Source organism: Ambystoma mexicanum, unplaced genomic scaffold (genome assembly GCF_040938575.1).
Source record: "Ambystoma mexicanum isolate Mex_15411 unplaced genomic scaffold, UKY_AmexF1_1 Mex_scaf1, whole genome shotgun sequence".
In the NCBI taxonomy this organism is placed as follows: domain Eukaryota; kingdom Metazoa; phylum Chordata; class Amphibia; order Caudata; family Ambystomatidae; genus Ambystoma; species Ambystoma mexicanum.
Window position 1 is genome coordinate 2,733,899 of NW_027182324.1, and position 16,803 is coordinate 2,750,701.

At 40.9% G+C, this 16,803-nt stretch overlaps 11 non-coding genes across 11 annotated transcripts; 10 read left to right on the top strand and 1 right to left on the bottom strand.

Moving 5' to 3' along the window:
• Nucleotides 1-3,114: 3,114 nt before the first annotated feature.
• Nucleotides 3,115-3,188, top strand: TRNAT-AGU (transfer RNA threonine (anticodon AGU)). The gene has a single exon. It is a non-coding gene; the product is annotated as a tRNA-Thr (tRNA).
• Nucleotides 3,189-4,289: 1,101 nt separating this feature from the next.
• Nucleotides 4,290-4,363, top strand: TRNAT-AGU (transfer RNA threonine (anticodon AGU)). Its single transcript has one exon. It is a non-coding gene; the product is annotated as a tRNA-Thr (tRNA).
• A 767-nt stretch (nucleotides 4,364-5,130) lies between these two features.
• Nucleotides 5,131-5,204, top strand: TRNAT-AGU (transfer RNA threonine (anticodon AGU)). The gene has a single exon. It is a non-coding gene; the product is annotated as a tRNA-Thr (tRNA).
• Nucleotides 5,205-7,654: 2,450 nt separating this feature from the next.
• TRNAT-AGU (transfer RNA threonine (anticodon AGU)) lies at nucleotides 7,655-7,728 on the top strand. The gene has a single exon. It is a non-coding gene; the product is annotated as a tRNA-Thr (tRNA).
• A 767-nt stretch (nucleotides 7,729-8,495) lies between these two features.
• TRNAT-AGU (transfer RNA threonine (anticodon AGU)) lies at nucleotides 8,496-8,569 on the top strand. Its single transcript has one exon. It is a non-coding gene; the product is annotated as a tRNA-Thr (tRNA).
• A 767-nt stretch (nucleotides 8,570-9,336) lies between these two features.
• Nucleotides 9,337-9,410, top strand: TRNAT-AGU (transfer RNA threonine (anticodon AGU)). Its single transcript has one exon. It is a non-coding gene; the product is annotated as a tRNA-Thr (tRNA).
• A 1,610-nt stretch (nucleotides 9,411-11,020) lies between these two features.
• Nucleotides 11,021-11,094, top strand: TRNAT-AGU (transfer RNA threonine (anticodon AGU)). Its single transcript has one exon. It is a non-coding gene; the product is annotated as a tRNA-Thr (tRNA).
• Nucleotides 11,095-11,861: 767 nt separating this feature from the next.
• On the top strand, nucleotides 11,862-11,935 carry TRNAT-AGU (transfer RNA threonine (anticodon AGU)). Its single transcript has one exon. It is a non-coding gene; the product is annotated as a tRNA-Thr (tRNA).
• A 767-nt stretch (nucleotides 11,936-12,702) lies between these two features.
• On the top strand, nucleotides 12,703-12,776 carry TRNAT-AGU (transfer RNA threonine (anticodon AGU)). Its single transcript has one exon. It is a non-coding gene; the product is annotated as a tRNA-Thr (tRNA).
• A 767-nt stretch (nucleotides 12,777-13,543) lies between these two features.
• Nucleotides 13,544-13,617, top strand: TRNAT-AGU (transfer RNA threonine (anticodon AGU)). The gene has a single exon. It is a non-coding gene; the product is annotated as a tRNA-Thr (tRNA).
• A 2,761-nt stretch (nucleotides 13,618-16,378) lies between these two features.
• TRNAK-UUU (transfer RNA lysine (anticodon UUU)) lies at nucleotides 16,379-16,451 on the bottom strand. The gene has a single exon. It is a non-coding gene; the product is annotated as a tRNA-Lys (tRNA).
• Between the last annotated feature and the right edge of the window lie 352 nt (nucleotides 16,452-16,803).

Consider the following 16,803-nt stretch of genomic DNA (forward strand, 5'->3'; position numbering starts at 1 on the left):
CACATATTAGAATGAGCAATTCATATTTCCTGCTAAATTTTTTGTAAAAGAAGCAAAGATACGCCTGAACAAGGACTTGAACCCTGGACCCTCAGATTAAAAGTCTGATGCTCTACCGACTGAGCTATCCAGGCACAGGGATCACTGCCCATTTGAAACTTGATTTTCACTCTACAGCACCTCCATACATGGCTACCTCACTGGTCAATAAAGGAAATGAATTACTAGTGCATTACACACATTTTGACACTGGAGACATAACTTTTTTCAGTCATTCCGTATCCAGATATAGAGATTTGCAGCATCTAGGACTTTAATGTTCACCCACTTACGGATTTGAATGTTTTGCCACATTCATGAGTGCAAACTTGCTCCCCAGTAAAGACGAACATGTGCTCCTCAATGCACACACTGGGCAATGCAGTCCACTCTAAATCGACGATTAATGACATGCTCGTTTTGTGCAATGGAGTTTCAGTCAATTGGAAAACATTTTGAAAAGTTATATTGCAACAGAAGCCCAGCCTTAAAAAAGTGGATTTCACTTCTAAATGATTACATGAGGAAGGAAAGGAGACCAGATGCAAAAAAGGTGCTGTGGCTTAGTTGGTTAAAGCACCTGTCTAGTAAACAGGAGATCCTGAGTTCGAATCTCAGCAGCGCCTGTCTGCTTTTTTTTCGACCAATCTGTCTCCCCAATATTAAAACTTTGTACAAAGATTGCTATTTCATGCTATTTAGAAGCACAGTCAGGCTTGAAATGTTGGCAAAGCATCCAAGAACTCTGGACTCCACTACCTTAGAATCATATTGCCCAAGGTTGCGATGCCATCAGAAATAGCACATATTAGAATGAGCAATTCATATTTCCTGCTTAATTTTTTGTAAAAGAAGCAAAGGTACGCCTGAACAGGGACTTGAACCCTGGACCCTCAGATTAAAAGTCTGATGCCCTACCGACTGAGCTATCCAGGCACAAGGATCACTGCCCATTTGAAACTTGATTTTCACTCTACAGCACCTCCATACATGGCTACCTCACTGGTCAATAAAGGAAATGAATTACTAGTGCATTACACACATTTTGACACTGGAGACATAACTTTTTTCAGTCATTCCGTATCCAGATATAGAGATTTGCAGCATCTAGGACTTTAATGTTCACCCACTTACGGATTTGAATGTTTTGCCACATTCATGAGTGCAAACTTGCTCCCCAGTAAAGACGAACATGTGCTCCTCAATGCACACACTGGGCAATGCAGTCCACTCTAAATCGACGATTAATGACATGCTCGTTTTGTGCAATGGAGTTTCAGTCAATTGGAAAACATTTTGAAAAGTTATATTGCAACAGAAGCCCAGCCTTAAAAAAGTGGATTTCACTTCTAAATGATTACATGAGGAAGGAAAGGAGACCAGATGCAAAAAGGGTGCTGTGGCTTGGTTGGTTAAAGCGCCTGTCTAGTAAACAGGAGATCCTGAGTTCGAATCTCAGCAGCGCCTGTCTGCTTTTTTTTCGACCAATCTGTCTCCCCAATATTAAAACTTTGTACAAAGATTGCTATTTCATGCTATTTAGAAGCACAGTGAGGCTTGAAATGTTGGCAAAGCATCCAAGAACTCTGGACTCCACTACCTTAGAGTCATATTGCCCAAGGTTGCGATGCCATCAGAAATAGCACATATTAGAATGAGCAATTCATATTTCCTGCTTAATTTTTTGTAAAAGAAGCAAAGGTACGCCTGAACAGGGACTTGAACCCTGGACCCTCAGATTAAAAGTCTGATGCTCTACCGACTGAGCTATCCAGGCACAGGGATCACTGCCCATTTGAAACTTGATTTTCACTCTACAGCACCTCCATACATGGCTACCTCACTGGTCAATAAAGGAAATGAATTACTAGTGCATTACACACATTTTGACACTGGAGACATAACTTTTTTCAGTCATTCCGTATCCAGATATAGAGATTTGCAGCATCTAGGACTTTAATGTTCACCCACTTACGGATTTGAATGTTTTGCCACATTCATGAGTGCAAACTTGCTCCCCAGTAAAGACGAACATGTGCTCCTCAATGCACACACTGGGCAATGCAGTCCACTCTAAATCGACGATTAATGACATGCTCGTTTTGTGCAATGGAGTTTCAGTCAATTGGAAAACATTTTGAAAAGTTATATTGCAACAGAAGCCCAGCCTTAAAAAAGTGGATTTCACTTCTGATTGATTACATGAGGAAGGAAAGGAGACCAGATGCAAAAAAGGTGCTGTGGCTTAGTTGGTTAAAGCGCCTGTCTAGTAAACAGGAGATCCTGAGTTTGAATCTCAGCAGCGCCTGTCTGCTTTTTTTTCGACCAATCTGTCTCCCCAATATTAAAACTTTGTACAAAGATTGCTATTTCATGCTATTTAGAAGCACAGTCAGGCTTGAAATGTTGGCAAAGCATCCAAGAACTCTGGACTCCACTACCTTAGAGTCATATTGCCCAAGGTTGCGATGCCATCAGAAACAGCACATATTAGAATGAGCAATTCATATTTCCTGCTTAATTTTTTGTAAAAGAAGCAAAGGTACGCCTGAACAGGGACTTGAACCCTGGACCCTCAGATTAAAAGTCTGATGCTCTACCGACTGAGTTATCCAGGCACAGGGATCACTGCCCATTTGAAACTTGATTTTCACTCTACAGCACCTCCATACATGGCTACCTCACTGGTCAATAAAGGAAATGAATTACTAGTGCATTACACACATTTTGACACTGGAGACATAACTTTTTTCAGTCATTCCGTATCCAGATATAGAGATTTGCAGCATCTAGGACTTTAATGTTCACCCACTTACGGATTTGAATGTTTTGCCACATTCATGAGTGCAAACTTGCTCCCCAGTAAAGACGAACATGTGCTCCTCAATGCACACACTGGGCAATGCAGTCCACTCTAAATCGACGATTAATGACATGCTCGTTTTGTGCAATGGAGTTTCAGTCAATTGGAAAACATTTTGAAAAGTTATATTGCAACAGAAGCCCAGCCTTAAAAAAGTGGATTTCACTTCTAAATGATTACATGAGGAAGGAAAGAAGACCAGATGCAAAAAAGGTGCTGTGGCTTAGTTGGTTAAAGCGCCTGTCTAGTAAACAGGAGATCCTGAGTTCGAATCTCAGCAGCGCCTGTCTGCTTTTTTTTCGACCAATCTGTCTCCCCAATATTAAAACTTTGTACAAAGATTGCTATTTCATGCTATTTAGAAGCACAGTCAGGCTTGAAATGTTGGCAAAGCATCCAAGAACTCTGTACTCCACTACCTTAGAATCATATTGCCCAAGGTTGCGATGCCATCAGAAATAGCACATATTAGAATGAGCAATTCATATTTCCTGCTTAATTTTTTGTAAAAGAAGCAAAGGTACGCCTGAACAGGGACTTGAACCCTGGACCCTCAGATTAAAAGTCTGAAGCTCTACCGACTGAGCTATCCAGGCACAAGGATCACTGCTCATTTGAAACTTGATTTTCACTCTACAGCACCTCCATACATGGCTACCTCACTGGTCAATAAAGGAAATGAATTACTAGTGCATTACACACATTTTGACACTGGAGACATAACTTTTTTCAGTCATTCCGTATCCAGATATAGAGATTTGCAGCATCTAGGACTTTAATGTTCACCCACTTACGGATTTGAATGTTTTGCCACATTCATGAGTGCAAACTTGCTCCCCAGTAAAGACGAACATGTGCTCCTCAATGCACACACTGGGCAATGCAGTCCACTCTAAATCGACGATTAATGACATGCTCGTTTTGTGCAATGGAGTTTCAGTCAATTGGAAAACATTTTGAAAAGTTATATTGCAACAGAAGCCCAGCCTTAAAAAAGTGGATTTCACTTCTAAATGATTACTAGTGCATTACACACATTTTGACACTGGAGACATAACTTTTTTCAGTCATTCCGTATCCAGATATAGAGATTTGCAGCATCTAGGACTTTAATGTTCACCCACTTACGGATTTGAATGTTTTGCCACATTCATGAGTGCAAACTTGCTCCCCAGTAAAGACGAACATGTGCTCCTCAATGCACACACTGGGCAATGCAGTCCACTCTAAATCGACGATTAATGACATGCTCGTTTTGTGCAATGGAGTTTCAGTCAATTGGAAAACATTTTGAAAAGTTATATTGCAACAGAAGCCCAGCCTTAAAAAAGTGGATTTCACTTCTAAATGATTACATGAGGAAGGAAAGGAGACCAGATGCAAAAAAGGTGCTGTGGCTTAGTTGGTTAAAGCGCCTGTCTAGTAAACAGGAGATCCTGAGTTCGAATCTCAGCAGCGCCTGTCTGCTTTTTTTTCGACCAATCTGTCTCCCCAATATTAAAACTTTGTACAAAGATTGCTATTTCATGCTATTTAGAAGCACAGTCAGGCTTGAAATGTTGGCAAAGCATCCAAGAACTCTGGACTCCACTACCTTAGAATCATATTGCCCAAGGTTGCGATGCCATCAGAAATAGCACATATTAGAATGAGCAATTCATATTTCCTGCTTAATTTTTTGTAAAAGAAGCAAAGGTACGCCTGAACAGGGACTTGAACCCTGGACCCTCAGATTAAAAGTCTGATGCCCTACCGACTGAGCTATCCAGGCACAAGGATCACTGCCCATTTGAAACTTGATTTTCACTCTACAGCACCTCCATACATGGCTACCTCACTGGTCAATAAAGGAAATGAATTACTAGTGCATTACACACATTTTGACACTGGAGACATAACTTTTTTCAGTCATTCCGTATCCAGATATAGAGATTTGCAGCATCTAGGACTTTAATGTTCACCCACTTACGGATTTGAATGTTTTGCCACATTCATGAGTGCAAACTTGCTCCCCAGTAAAGACGAACATGTGCTCCTCAATGCACACACTGGGCAATGCAGTCCACTCTAAATCGACGATTAATGACATGCTCGTTTTGTGCAATGGAGTTTCAGTCAATTGGAAAACATTTTGAAAAGTTATATTGCAACAGAAGCCCAGCCTTAAAAAAGTGGATTTCACTTCTAAATGATTACATGAGGAAGGAAAGGAGACCAGATGCAAAAAGGGTGCTGTGGCTTAGTTGGTTAAAGCGCCTGTCTAGTAAACAGGAGATCCTGAGTTCGAATCTCAGCAGCGCCTGTCTGCTTTTTTTTCGACCAATCTGTCTCCCCAATATTAAAACTTTGTACAAAGATTGCTATTTCATGCTATTTAGAAGCACAGTGAGGCTTGAAATGTTGGCAAAGCATCCAAGAACTCTGGACTCCACTACCTTAGAGTCATATTGCCCAAGGTTGCGATGCCATCAGAAACAGCACATATTAGAATGAGCAATTCATATTTCCTGCTTAATTTTTTGTAAAAGAAGCAAAGGTACGCCTGAACAGGGACTTGAACCCTGTACCCTCAGATTAAAAGTCTGATGCTCTACCGACTGAGTTATCCAGGCACAGGGATCACTGCCCATTTGAAACTTGATTTTCACTCTACAGCACCTCCATACATGGCTACCTCACTGGTCAATAAAGGAAATGAATTACTAGTGCATTACACACATTTTGACACTGGAGACATAACTTTTTTCAGTCATTCCGTATCCAGATATAGAGATTTGCAGCATCTAGGACTTTAATGTTCACCCACTTACGGATTTGAATGTTTTGCCACATTCATGAGTGCAAACTTGCTCCCCAGTAAAGACGAACATGTGCTCCTCAATGCACACACTGGGCAATGCAGTCCACTCTAAATCGACGATTAATGACATGCTCGTTTTGTGCAATGGAGTTTCAGTCAATTGGAAAACATTTTGAAAAGTTATATTGCAACAGAAGCCCAGCCTTAAAAAAGTGGATTTCACTTCTAAATGATTACATGAGGAAGGAAAGAAGACCAGATGCAAAAAAAGTGCTGTGGCTTAGTTGGTTAAAGCGCCTGTCTAGTAAACAGGAGATCCTGAGTTCGAATCTCAGCAGCGCCTGTCTGCTTTTTTTTCGACCAATCTGTCTCCCCAATATTAAAACTTTGTACAAAGATTGCTATTTCATGCTATTTAGAAGCACAGTCAGGCTTGAAATGTTGGCAAAGCATCCAAGAACTCTGTACTCCACTACCTTAGAATCATATTGCCCAAGGTTGCGATGCCATCAGAAATAGCACATATTAGAATGAGCAATTCATATTTCCTGCTTAATTTTTTGTAAAAGAAGCAAAGGTACGCCTGAACAGGGACTTGAACCCTGGACCCTCAGATTAAAAGTCTGAAGCTCTACCGACTGAGCTATCCAGGCACAAGGATCACTGCCCATTTGAAACTTGATTTTCACTCTACAGCACCTCCATACATGGCTACCTCACTGGTCAATAAAGGAAATGAATTACTAGTGCATTACACACATTTTGACACTGGAGACATAACTTTTTTCAGTCATTCCGTATCCAGATATAGAGATTTGCAGCATCTAGGACTTTAATGTTCACCCACTTACGGATTTGAATGTTTTGCCACATTCATGAGTGCAAAATTGCTCCCCAGTAAAGGCGAACATGTGCTCCTCAATACACACACTGGGCAATGCAGTCCACTCTAAATCAACGATTAATGACATGCTCGTTTTGTGCAATGGAGTTTCAGTCAATTGGAAAACATTTTGTAAAGTTATATTGCAACAGAAGCCCAGCCTTAAAAAAAGTGGATTTCACTTCTAAATGATTACATGAGGAAGGACAGGAGATCAGATGCAAAAGAGGTGCTGTGGCTTAGTTGGTTAAAGCGCCTGTCTAGTAAACTGGAGATCCTGAGTTCGAACCTCAGCAGCGCCTGTCTTATTTTTTTTCGACCAATCTGTCTCCCCAATATTAAAACTTTGTACAAAGATTGTTATTTCATGCTATTTAGAATCACAGTCAGGCTTGAAATGTTGGCAAAGCATCCAAGAACTCTGGACTCCACTACCTTAGAGTCATATTGCCCAAGGTTGCGATGCCATCAGAAATAGCACATATTAGAATGAGCAATTCATATTTCCTGCTTAATTTTTTGTAAAAGAAGCAAAGGTATGCCTGAACAGGGACTTGAACCCTGGACCCTCAGATTAAAAGTCTGATGCTCTACCGACTGAGCTATCCAGGTACAGGGATCACTGCCCATTTGAAACTTGATTTTCACTCTACAGCACCTCCATACATGGCTACCTCACTGGTCAATAAAGGAAATGAATTACTAGTGCATTACACACATTTTGACACTGGAGACATAACTTTTTTCAGTCATTCCGTATCCAGATATAGAGATTTGCAGCATCTAGGACTTTAATGTTCACCCACTTACGGATTTGAATGTTTTGCCACATTAATGAGTGCAAACTTGCTGCCCAGTAAAGACGAACATGTGCTCCTCAATGCACACACTGGGCAATGCAGTCCACTCTAAATCGACGATTAATGACATGCTCGTTTTGTGCAATGGAGTTTCAGTCAATTGGAAAACATTTTGAAAAGTTATATTGCAACAGAAGCCCAGCCTTAAAAAAGTGGATTTCACTTCTAAATGATTACATGAGGAAGGAAAGGAGACCAGATGCAAAAAAGGTGCTGTGGCTTAGTTGGTTAAAGCGCCTGTCTAGTAAACAGGAGATCCTGAGTTCGAATCTCAGCAGCGCCTGTCTGCTTTTTTTTCGACCAATCTGTCTCCCCAATATTAAAACTTTGTACAAAGTTTGCTGTTTCATGCTATTTAGAAGCACAGTCAGGCTTGAAATGTTGGCAAAGCATCCAAGAACTCTGGACTCCACTACCTTAGAGTCATATTGCCCAAGGTTGCGATGCCATCAGAAATAGCACATATTAGAATGAGCAATTCATATTTCCTGCTTAATTTTTTGTAAAAGAAGCAAAGGTACGCCTGAACAGGGACTTGAACCCTGGACCCTCAGATTAAAAGTCTGATGCTCTACCGACTGAGCTATCCAGGCACAAGGATCACTGCCCATTTGAAACTTGATTTTCACTCTACAGCACCTCCATACATGGCTACCTCACTGGTCAATAAAGGAAATGAATTACTAGTGCATTACACACATTTTGACACTGGAGACATAACTTTTTTCAGTCATTCCGTATCCAGATATAGAGATTTGCAGCATCTAGGACTTTAATGTTCACCCACTTACGGATTTGAATGTTTTGCCACATTCATGAGTGCAAACTTGCTCCCCAGTAAAGACGAACATGTGCTCCTCAATGCACACACTGGGCAATGCAGTCCACTCTAAATCGACGATTAATGACATGCTCGTTTTGTGCAATGGAGTTTCAGTCAATTGGAAAACATTTTGAAAAGTTATATTGCAACAGAAGCCCAGCCTTAAAAAAGTGGATTTCACTTCTAAATGATTACATGAGGAAGGAAAGGAGACCAGATGCAAAAAAGGTGCTGTGGCTTAGTTGGTTAAAGCGCCTGTCTAGTAAACAGGAGATCCTGAGTTCGAATCTCAGCAGCGCCTGTCTGCTTTTTTTTCGACCAATCTGTCTCCCCAATATTAAAACTTTGTACAAAGATTGCTATTTCATGCTATTTAGAAGCACAGTCAGGCTTGAAATGTTGGCAAAGCATCCAAGAATTCTGGACTCCACTACCTTAGAGTCATATTGCCCAAGGTTGCGATGCCATCAGAAATAGCACATATTAGAATGAGCAATTCATATTTCCTGCTAAATTTTTTGTAAAAGAAGCAAAGATACGCCTGAACAGGGACTTGAACCCTGGACCCTCAGATTAAAAGTCTGATGCTCTACCGACTGAGCTATCCAGGCACAAGGATCACTGCCCATTTGAAACTTGATTTTCACTCTACAGCACCTCCATACATGGCTACCTCACTGGTCAATAAAGGAAATGAATTACTAGTGCATTACACACATTTTGACACTGGAGACATAACTTTTTTCAGTCATTCCGTATCCAGATATAGAGATTTGCAGCATCTAGGACTTTAATGTTCACCCACTTACGGATTTGAATGTTTTGCCACATTCATGAGTGCAAACTTGCTCCCCAGTAAAGACGAACATGTGCTCCTCAATGCACACACTGGGCAATGCAGTCCACTCTAAATCGACGATTAATGACATGCTCGTTTTGTGCAATGGAGTTTCAGTCAATTGGAAAACATTTTGAAAAGTTATATTGCAACAGAAGCCCAGCCTTAAAAAAGTGGATTTCACTTCTAAATGATTACATGAGGAAGGAAAGGAGACCAGATGCAAAAAAGGTGCTGTGGCTTAGTTGGTTAAAGCGCCTGTCTAGTAAACAGGAGATCCTGAGTTCGAATCTCAGCAGCGCCTGTCTGCTTTTTTTTCGACCAATCTGTCTCCCCAATATTAAAACTTTGTACAAAGATTGCTATTTCATGCTATTTAGAAGCACAGTCAGGCTTGAAATGTTGGCAAAGCATCCAAGAACTCTGGACTCCACTACCTTAGAATCATATTGCCCAAGGTTGCGATGCCATCAGAAATAGCACATATTAGAATGAGCAATTCATATTTCCTGCTTAATTTTTTGTAAAAGAAGCAAAGGTACGCCTGAACAGGGACTTGAACCCTGGACCCTCAGATTAAAAGTCTGATGCTCTACCGACTGAGCTATCCAGGCACAAGGACCACTGCCCATTTGAAACTTGATTTTCACTCTACAGCACCTCCATACATGGCTACCTCACTGGTCAATAAAGGAAATGAATTACTAGTGCATTACACACATTTTGACACTGGAGACATAACTTTTTTCAGTCATTCCGTATCCAGATATAGAGATTTGCAGCATCTAGGACTTTAATGTTCACCCACTTACGGATTTGAATGTTTTGCCACATTCATGAGTGCAAACTTGCTCCCCAGTAAAGGCGAACATGTGCTCCTCAATACACACACTGGGCAATGCAGTCCACTCTAAATCAACGATTAATGACATGCTCGTTTTGTGCAATGGAGTTTCAGTCAATTGGAAAACATTTTGTAAAGTTATATTGCAACAGAAGCCCAGCCTTAAAAAAAGTGGATTTCACTTCTAAATGATTACATGAGGAAGGACAGGAGATCAGATGCAAAAGAGGTGCTGTGGCTTAGTTGGTTAAAGCGCCTGTCTAGTAAACTGGAGATCCTGAGTTCGAACCTCAGCAGCGCCTGTCTGCTTTTTTTTCGACCAATCTGTCACCCCAATATTAAAACTTTGTACAAAGATTGTTATTTCATACTATTTAGAAGCACAGTCAGGCTTGAAATGTTGGCAAAGCATCCAAGAATTCTGGACTCCACTACCTTAGAGTCATATTGCCCAAGGTTGCGATGCCATCAGAAATAGCACATATTAGAATGAGCAATTCATATTTCCTGCTAAATTTTTTGTAAAAGAAGCAAAGGTACGCCTGAACAGGGACTTGAACCCTGGACCCTCAGATTAAAAGTCTGATGCTCTACCGACTGAGCTATCCAGGCACAAGGATCACTGCCCATTTGAAACTTGATTTTCACTCTACAGCACCTCCATACATGGCTACCTCACTGGTCAATAAAGGAAATGAATTACTAGTGCATTACACACATTTTGACACTGGAGACATAACTTTTTTCAGTCATTCCGTATCCAGATATAGAGATTTGCAGCATCTAGGACTTTAATGTTCACCCACTTACGGATTTGAATGTTTTGCCACATTCATGAGTGCAAAATTGCTCCCCAGTAAAGGCGAACATGTGCTCCTCAATACACACACTGGGCAATGCAGTCCACTCTAAATCAACGATTAATGACATGCTCGTTTTGTGCAATGGAGTTTCAGTCAATTGGAAAACATTTTGTAAAGTTATATTGCAACAGAAGCCCAGCCTTAAAAAAAGTGGATTTCACTTCTAAATGATTACATGAGGAAGGAAAGGAGATCAGATGCAAAAGAGGTGCTGTGGCTTAGTTGGTTAAAGCGCCTGTCTAGTAAACAGGAGATCCTGAGTTCGAATCTCAGCAGCGCCTGTCTGCTTTTTTTTCGACCAATCTGTCTCCCCAATATTAAAACTTTGTACAAAGATTGTTATTTCATGCTATTTAGAAGCACAGTCAGGCTTGAAATGTTGGCAAAGCATCCAAGAATTCTGGACTCCACTACCTTAGAGTCATATTGCCCAAGGTTGCGATGCCATCAGAAATAGCACATATTAGAATGAGCAATTCATATTTCCTGCTAAATTTTTTGTAAAAGAAGCAAAGATACGCCTGAACAGGGACTTGAACCCTGGACCCTCAGATTAAAAGTCTGATGCTCTACCGACTGAGCTATCCAGGCACAGGGATCACTGCCCATTTGAAACTTGATTTTCACTCTACAGCACCTCCATACATGGCTACCTCACTGGTCAATAAAGGAAATGAATTACTAGTGCATTACACACATTTTGACACTGGAGACATAACTTTTTTCAGTCATTCCGTATCCAGATATAGAGATTTGCAGCATCTAGGACTTTAATGTTCACCCACTTACGGATTTGAATGTTTTGCCACATTCATGAGTGCAAACTTGCTCCCCAGTAAAGACGAACATGTGCTCCTCAATGCACACACTGGGCAATGCAGTCCACTCTAAATCGACGATTAATGACATGCTCGTTTTGTGCAATGGAGTTTCAGTCAATTGGAAAACATTTTGAAAAGTTATATTGCAACAGAAGCCCAGCCTTAAAAAAGTGGATTTCACTTCTAAATGATTACATGAGGAAGGAAAGGAGACCAGATGCAAAAAAGGTGCTGTGGCTTAGTTGGTTAAAGCGCCTGTCTAGTAAACAGGAGATCCTGAGTTCGAATCTCAGCAGCGCCTGTCTGCTTTTTTTTCGACCAATCTGTCTCCCCAATATTAAAACTTTGTACAAAGATTGCTGTTTCATGCTATTTAGAAGCACAGTCAGGCTTGAAATGTTGGCAAAGCATCCAAGAACTCTGGACTCCACTACCTTAGAGTCATATTGCCCAAGGTTGCGATGCCATCAGAAATAGCACATATTAGAATGAGCAATTCATATTTCCTGCTTAATTTTTTGTAAAAGAAGCAAAGGTACGCCTGAACAGGGACTTGAACCCTGGACCCTCAGATTAAAAGTCTGATGCTCTACCGACTGAGCTATCCAGGCACAAGGATCACTGCCCATTTGAAACTTGATTTTCACTCTACAGCACCTCCATACATGGCTACCTCACTGGTCAATAAAGGAAATGAATTACTAGTGCATTACACACATTTTGACACTGGAGACATAACTTTTTTCAGTCATTCCGTATCCAGATATAGAGATTTGCAGCATCTAGGACTTTAATGTTCACCCACTTACGGATTTGAATGTTTTGCCACATTCATGAGTGCAAACTTGCTCCCCAGTAAAGACGAACATGTGCTCCTCAATGCACACACTGGGCAATGCAGTCCACTCTAAATCGACGATTAATGACATGCTCGTTTTGTGCAATGGAGTTTCAGTCAATTGGAAAACATTTTGAAAAGTTATATTGCAACAGAAGCCCAGCCTTAAAAAAGTGGATTTCACTTCTAAATGATTACATGAGGAAGGAAAGGAGACCAGATGCAAAAAAGGTGCTGTGGCTTAGTTGGTTAAAGCGCCTGTCTAGTAAACAGGAGATCCTGAGTTCGAATCTCAGCAGCGCCTGTCTGCTTTTTTTTCGACCAATCTGTCTCCCCAATATTAAAACTTTGTACAAAGATTGCTATTTCATGCTATTTAGAAGCACAGTCAGGCTTGAAATGTTGGCAAAGCATCCAAGAACTCTGGACTCCACTACCTTAGAATCATATTGCCCAAGGTTGCGATGCCATCAGAAATAGCACATATTAGAATGAGCAATTCATATTTCCTGCTTAATTTTTTGTAAAAGAAGCAAAGGTACGCCTGAACAGGGACTTGAACCCTGGACCCTCAGATTAAAAGTCTGATGCTCTACCGACTGAGCTATCCAGGCACAAGGATCACTGCCCATTTGAAACTTGATTTTCACTCTACAGCACCTCCATACATGGCTACCTCACTGGTCAATAAAGGAAATGAATTACTAGTGCATTACACACATTTTGACACTGGAGACATAACTTTTTTCAGTCATTCCGTATCCAGATATAGAGATTTGCAGCATCTAGGACTTTAATGTTCACCCACTTACGGATTTGAATGTTTTGCCACATTCATGAGTGCAAACTTGCTCCCCAGTAAAGACGAACATGTGCTCCTCAATGCACACACTGGGCAATGCAGTCCACTCTAAATCGACGATTAATGACATGCTCGTTTTGTGCAATGGAGTTTCAGTCAATTGGAAAACATTTTGAAAAGTTATATTGCAACAGAAGCCCAGCCTTAAAAAAGTGGATTTCACTTCTAAATGATTACATGAGGAAGGAAAGGAGACCAGATGCAAAAAAGGTGCTGTGGCTTAGTTGGTTAAAGCGCCTGTCTAGTAAACAGGAGATCCTGAGTTCGAATCTCAGCAGCGCCTGTCTGCTTTTTTTTTGACCAATCTGTCTCCCCAATATTAAAACTTTGTACAAAGATTGCTATTTCATGCTATTTAGAAGCACAGTCAGGCTTGAAATGTTGGCAAAGCATCCAAGAACTCTGGACTCCACTACCTTAGAATCATATTGCCCAAGGTTGCGATGCCATCAGAAATAGCACATATTAGAATGAGCAATTCATATTTCCTGCTTAATTTTTTGTAAAAGAAGCAAAGGTACGCCTGAACAGGGACTTGAACCCTGGACCCTCAGATTAAAAGTCTGATGCTCTACCGACTGAGCTATCCAGGCACAAGGATCGCTGCCCATTTGAAACTTGATTTTCACTCTACAGCACCTCCATACATGGCTACCTCACTGGTCAATAAAGGAAATGAATTACTAGTGCATTACACACATTTTGACACTGGAGACATAACTTTTTTCAGTCATTCCGTATCCAGATATAGAGATTTGCAGCATCTAGGACTTTAATGTTCACCCACTTACGGATTTGAATGTTTTGCCACATTCATGAGTGCAAAATTGCTCCCCAGTAAAGGCGAACATGTGCTCCTCAATACACACACTGGGCAATGCAGTCCACTCTAAATCAACGATTAATGACATGCTCGTTTTGTGCTATGGAGTTTCAGTCAATTGGAAAACATTTTGTAAAGTTATATTGCAACAGAAGCCCAGCCTTAAAAAAAGTGGATTTCACTTCTAAATGATTACATGAGGAAGGACAGGAGATCAGATGCAAAAGAGGTGCTGTGGCTTAGTTGGTTAAAGCGCCTGTCTAGTAAACTGGAGATCCTGAGTTCGAACCTCAGCAGCGCCTGTCTGCTTTTTTTTCGACCAATCTGTCTCCCCAATATTAAAACTTTGTACAAAGATTGTTATTTCATGCTATTTAGAAGCACAGTCAGGCTTGAAATGTTGGCAAAGCATCCAAGAATTCTGGACTCCACTACCTTAGAGTCATATTGCCCAAGGTTGCGATGCCATCAGAAATAGCACATATTAGAATGAGCAATTCATATTTCCTGCTAAATTTTTTGTAAAAGAAGCAAAGGTACGCCTGAACAGGGACTTGAACCCTGGACCCTCAGATTAAAAGTCTGATGCTCTACCGACTGAGCTATAGAGGCACAAGGATCACTGCCCATTTGAAACTTGATTTTCACTCTACATCACCTCCATAAATGGCTACCTCACTGGTCAATAAAGGAAATGAATTACTAGTGCATTACACACATTTTGACACTGGAGACATAACTTTTTTCAGTCATTCCGTATCCAGATATAGAGATTTGCAGCATCTAGGACTTTAATGTTCACCCACTTACGGATTTGAATGTTTTGCCACATTCATGAGTGCAAACTTGCTCCCCAGTAAAGACGAACATGTGCTCCTCAATGCACACACTGGGCAATGCAGTCCACTCTAAATCGACGATTAATGACATGCTCGTTTTGTGCAATGGAGTTTCAGTCAATTGGAAAACATTTTGAAAAGTTATATTGCAACAGAAGCCCAGCCTTAAAAAAGTGGATTTCACTTCTGATTGATTACATGAGGAAGGAAAGGAGACCAGATGCAAAAAAGGTGCTGTGGCTTAGTTGGTTAAAGCGCCTGTCTAGTAAACAGGAGATCCTGAGTTTGAATCTCAGCAGCGCCTGTCTGCTTTTTTTTCGACCAATCTGTCTCCCCAATATTAAAACTTTGTACAAAGATTGCTATTTCATGCTATTTAGAAGCACAGTCAGGCTTGAAATGTTGGCAAAGCATCCAAGAACTCTGGACTCCACTACCTTAGAGTCATATTGCCCAAGGTTGCGATGCCATCAGAAACAGCACATATTAGAATGAGCAATTCATATTTCCTGCTTAATTTTTTGTAAAAGAAGCAAAGGTACGCCTGAACAGGGACTTGAACCCTGGACCCTCAGATTAAAAGTCTGATGCTCTACCGACTGAGCTATCCAGGCACAGGGATCACTGCCCATTTGAAACTTGATTTTCACTCTACAGCACCTCCATACATGGCTACCTCACTGGTCAATAAAGGAAATGAATTACTAGTGCATTACACACATTTTGACACTGGAGACATAACTTTTTTCAGTCATTCCGTATCCAGATATAGAGATTTGCAGCATCTAGGACTTTAATGTTCACCCACTTACGGATTTGAATGTTTTGCCACATTCATGAGTGCAAACTTGCTCCCCAGTAAAGACGAACATGTGCTCCTCAATGCACACACTGGGCAATGCAGTCCACTCTAAATCGACGATTAATGACATGCTCGTTTTGTGCAATGGAGTTTCAGTCAATTGGAAAACATTTTGAAAAGTTATATTGCAACAGAAGCCCAGCCTTAAAAAAGTGGATTTCACTTCTGATTGATTACATGAGGAAGGAAAGGAGACCAGATGCAAAAAAGGTGCTGTGGCTCAGTTGGTTAAAGCGCCTGTCTAGTAAACAGGAGATCCTGAGTTCGAATCTCAGCAGCGCCTGTCTGCTTTTTTTTCGACCAATCTGTCTCCCCAATATTAAAACTTTGTACAAAGATTGCTATTTCATGCTATTTAGAAGCACAGTCAGGCTTGAAATGTTGGCAAAGCATCCAAGAACTCTGGACTCCACTACCTTAGAGTCATATTGCCCAAGGTTGCGATGCCATCAGAAACAGCACATATTAGAATGAGCAATTCATATTTCCTGCTTAATTTTTTGTAAAAGAAGCAAAGGTATGCCTGAACAGGGACTTGAACCCTGGACCCTCAGATTAAAAGTCTGATGCTCTACCGACTGAGCTATCCAGGCACAGGGATCACTGCCCATTTGAAACTTGATTTTCACTCTACAGCACCTCCATACATGGCTACCTCACTGGTCAATAAAGGAAATGAATTACTAGTGCATTACACACATTTTGACACTGGAGACATAACTTTTTTCAGTCATTCCGTATCCAGATATAGAGATTTGCAGCATCTAGGACTTTAATGTTCACCCACTTACGGATTTGAATGTTTTGCCACATTCATGAGTGCAAAATTGCTCCCCAGTAAAGGCGAACATGTGCTCCTCAATACACACACTGGGCAATGCAGTCCACTCTAAATCAACGATTAATGACATGCTCGTTTTGTGCAATGGAGTTTCAGTCAATTGG